The following is a 4,656-nucleotide window of genomic DNA, read 5'->3' as shown; positions in this document are numbered from 1 at the left end:
CCCCCCCCCCCCCCCCGTGCATTTCAAGCTGAGGCCAAGGCCCTGCTGAGATAAAGCAGTGTGACAGTGATGTGCGAGGCGGGCAGCACCATTCCCTATGACACAGAAGTGTTTTAACGCCTGCTCCTCCTGGCTGCCCCCTCCAGCCCGTTCCCCAGGGGCAAAGGGACATCCCGCCTTGTGCCCGGCTGTGCGAGAGAGGGATGCGCCGCCCGAGCAAGCCAGCTCTAGCCCATGTCCAGCTGCCGGCTCTCTGCAGCTCCTGAGAAAAGGGAAACTGAGGCCAGGCAGCTGAGCAGCAGTCAGCGGCAAGGGGACCGGGCCTCAGGCCTGCTCTACACATTTGGGCTCGGGCTCCACTGACGTAAGCAGGCAAGCCAGGATGCGGCCCTGGGCAGGTCTGTGCTCATCGTGTCCTGGGCTTGGAGAGGGCGGCACCAGCACCGTCTGCCGGCCCCGTCGCTGTGCCCTGCCGGGCATTTGCGGGGGGCCGAAGCCCCGGCCCCTCTGAGCAAGTGGCACCGAACGTCCAAGACTTGCGCAGCGCCGGCTCCCGTCGGGCCTGGCTGAGTCCCGTGGCTGCTCCCAGTGCCCAGGCCGGGCACGTCCCTGCACGGGGCAGCGGGACCCGGACCAGGCCCCGGCGTCCTCCCTCCCTCCCCGCGGACGGGGCAGCCGGAGCTCGCACAGGACAGGGGCCGCGGCCAAGCACAACAGAGCAGCTGAGCGCCACGTCCTGGCCTGCTCCGGCCGCTGGGGCCGCTGGGCTTTCAGGGAACAGCCGGTCGCCCGGGGGAGGATAAATATTGTTGGAAGGCGAGCCCCGTGAGCCGGGCAGGAAAGCCCCGTGCTGCGCAGGCCTCTGCCCTCCCGTCTCCCAGCTGACACAGCTGTGCCGGGATGGCCGTCCTCCTCCGGCCTGTGCCCTCCCCCGGGGTTGGAGCTGGGCCCCGGGTGCCCTCGCCTGCTCCAGCAACGGAGCGGACTCGCTGCGTCTCTGGATCCATTCCCTGCAGGGGACCGACCGCCCCGATCCCGGCTGGTCTCGCCCCCGCGCGCCTGCACGTCGGGAGCCCGTTTCCCCGCGGTCTGCGCCGGATCTTGCTCCCTGCTGTCCAGGCAAATTGAGATTTCCCTTTCCAAACCTCTAGCTTCCTGGAGCCGGGCTGGTCTCGGTGGGGGCAGACTACAGGACAAGGAGCAATGGGCTCAAGCTGCAGCAAGGGAAGTTGAGGATAGATATGAGGAAAAAATGTCTCTGTAGGAGGGTGCTGGAGCAGGCTCCCCAGAGAGGTGGTGGGGAGTCCCCACCCTTGGAGGTGTTTAAGACCTGGGTAGACAAAGCCTTGTCTGGGATGATGGAGTTGGGGCTGGTCCTGCCTGGAGCAGGGTCTGGACTAGATGCGACCCCCTGAGCTCCCCTCAACCCTCGTTTTTATAATTCTGTGAAACTGTTTTTTTGCTAAGGACCCTGCTGCAGCGCGTCCCTCCAGACTGCTGGTGTAAGCGGTCCCTGAGGTCACGGTAATGCCGACAATGCCAGGGTGTAGCCCTGAAATTATAATATTTGTGTATGGACTGTCATCTCGGTCAGAGCCAGGCGCTGTTAGTTTATACAGCGGGAGAACGGCTGGCTCCCTCGCTGAGTCAACGTGGCCACTGCTGGCAAACACCAGTGGAAGAGCTCGCCGCCTGCCCCGGCCTCCCCCGTTGCCTGCGTGGCCCGTGGCGCGGCGCGAGGAGCCTGGCCCGTCTCGGAGAGGTGCCCGCAGCAGCGCAGCCGGCGGGACGCCCCCGCGCCTGGCCGCCCCATGCAGCGGGGACCCTTGCACGGGCTGGTGAGCCTCATGGTGTCCGTGCAGCTTGCCCGAGCGACGTGTAAGGGGCCCGGGAGTGTGCGAGCCGGCCGCCACCCCCGTCGCTCCTTCTGCTCAAGCAGGCATCACCGCAACTGGTCCAGGGCGCAGGACGTCTGTGGGCAGCCGGCTGCTTCCCCGGCTGCTGGGGTGACAGAGGTGATCTTGGGCAACGCTCTCGCCGGCTAGGAGAGGGGCTTGTGTTTCCCCGGGATGTGGCCCGGCTACACCCTGCGTCCGCGGCCTGCTGATACCCCCAGCCCATTGCACCTCGCAACCGTACACTTCTCCCTGCGGCCCGACAGCTTTGCTCGCGGCCCTCGGCCTCCCGGGCTGGAAGCGATTTGCTCCAGGCTGGAGGAAAAACCACTTCCCTTCGGCTGCTCCCAGCTTCCTGCATTGCCCCAGGACGCTGCAGCGAGGCGGCAGAGGACGAGCCGGGCCGGGAGGTGGAGCGTGGCGATCGCAGGTCTCCCCGCGCCTCAAGGCCTCGCCCGGGACCGCCAGGCTCGGCGGGAGGAGACCGGCCGCTTGTGCTGCGCTGCCCTGCGCTCCGGGTCAAGGTTGCGGCCTGCGATTGCGTGCACTCCTGCACGTGGCCCGGGACGGGGCTCGGGCTCCAGCGTTGGCAGGGCAGCGTCGTTCACGAGCACTAGACGCCCAGGAGCAGACCCAGCCTGCCCTGCACGCGCGTGCCGGTGGTGCATGCGTTTCACCAGCAGCTGTCGTTCTCCGTGCAGAACTAGTGCAAGGGCGTCAGAGCCAGGCCCCAGGGAGGGCCCAGCGTTCGTCCTCCCTTGGAAGTGCCGGAAGTCGCGTGGCGGAGAATCTGCAGCCAGGCGCGGAGCAGGCAGCGGGCACCGGCCGTGGAGACGGCGGGGGCTTCTCCAGCACAGCAGGGATCTGCGTTCCTCAGCCCTGACCCGGACTTGTGCCCTGGGGGGGACGAACCCCGCGGGCAAGATCTGCACGACGTCGCGCTGGGAGTGCAGCGGCCAAGGGGTTTCTGGGTCACCCCTACCGGGTGGGCACAGCCGGGGGGGGTGCGGATGTCGAGGAGGCGGCATTCACACACCAGCCAGCAAACGACTGCATGCAAACAGCACTTCCTTCCTTGTCGGGAGAGAAACTTTCCAGAGGCCTCTCAGCAAACGGGAATGTGTGTCAGACGGCACGGGGAGCGGGAGTGCTGTCCCAGCAGCTACGTGGCCTGTCTGGTGCAAACGGGGGACACTTCCTGATGCACACCAGGACGTTGGGCTGCAAGCGCAGAGTCCCGGGGAAGCCCAGCGCCGGGAGCCAGCCTGCAAAGGACCAGCGAGCAAACAGGGCGTGTGAAAGCTGTGGTGCCAGGCGTGCGCGTGTAGCGGCACGTTGCTCCTGCCGTGCAGGATGGGGCTGCGAGTCCCTCGGAAAGATGAGCGATTGCACTAGCTGGCTAGTGACCCACGAGGCCGTGGGGGGAGTGTGTGCAGGCATCCCTCGCCCAGAATCACAGCCTCCACGTGCAAAGCTTCAGCGGTGCCTGAGCAGGACCCAGTAGATGAGGACCCGGCTTGCTCCCACATCCTGACCCTTATCCCTCACCACTGCCTCCAGATGTGGGGCGGCCGCAGGAGGCCAGCGCCCGGTTTGCTACTGGCCAAAGGGAAGGGACCGGTCCCGGGGCAGCCCCCCGGAGAAGCTCTGCTCGAGGGGAGCCCCCTGCTCACAGCTGCCCTTGGGGCCTGCCCAGGAGCCACTTCACCCCGTGGCCAGACCGCTGATCCGGTCGCGCGCCGGGTTCTCGATCACAGCGGCTGGGGCCCTGTCGAGCGCCTCGCAGACCTCCCAGCCTCCTCCTGGCAGCAGCCGGCCTTGTCGCCTCCCCGGCGAATGCGTTCGGGTAGTTTTACAACATCCGTGTTCTGCAAATCACCGGGCTTGGCAAGCAGCAACTCCTGATTAGCCAATTCTTATCTGAGCCGTTATTTAGCCCGAGAGAAAGGGCAGCCCCGCAGGCCTGTGATTACCCAGGACCGCGTGTTTCCCCTTTTAAATACTGACACAGCCTTGGTTTTGTGCCAGCCTTTGGGGACTTGCTCAGAGCCCCACGACCCACGGAGCAGTCGTGGTAGTGAAGCAGGGGGCTCTCAACCAGCTCCTGGAAGGGTCACGGGCAATTATCTAGTCCTGCTGATTTGGAAGTGCTCAACAGCAGCTACTGAAATGCAACATCACCCCCAGGGCCACGGGAGGGAGACGGTCCCATCATCCCCCACCATCTGAGTTTCCTTTCAGCCTTTTGCAGCTCTTATTTTTGCAGATTCTCAAGCTTCTGATTGATCTTAAGTTAACATATGTTTTTTAAAAGGATGCAGAGAAGTTACAGAGGATCCAGAGGTGGGTGACAAAGACGAGAAAGGCCCCAAGCCATAGGAGGACAGGCTGACGGACCCGGGCATGTTCAGCTTGCGGAAGAGGTGCTTAGGAGGGGACGTGAGAGCGGTCGGCAAACACCTGAAGGGCTGCCACAGAGAAGGGGGAAAGCAGCTTGTCTCTCTCGCTGCAGAGAGGAGGACGCAGGCCCACGGCTGGGAGTTGCAGCGAAGTCAGCTTGGGCTGGAGATCGGGGAACACGTCTCGCTGTTAGACCCCCCGTCACTGGAGGTGTCAAGGAGAGGTTGCACAGCCACTGGTGCGGGACGACCTAGGTGCCGTGATGTCTGTGTTGTGCCACGGGGATTGCCCAGGCCTGGGGGCTCTGCTGGTTGCCACGCGGAGATGGGCAGAATGTTTTCCCCTCCTGATGCTACATGTT

The sequence above is a fragment of the Gavialis gangeticus genome, unplaced genomic scaffold (assembly GCF_001723915.1).
Source record: "Gavialis gangeticus isolate Ggan-Ray unplaced genomic scaffold, GavGan_comp1, whole genome shotgun sequence".
NCBI classification, from domain to species: domain Eukaryota; kingdom Metazoa; phylum Chordata; order Crocodylia; family Gavialidae; genus Gavialis; species Gavialis gangeticus.
The sequence above is the reverse complement of the archived record's forward strand: the minus strand, read 5'-3'. Positions refer to the sequence as shown.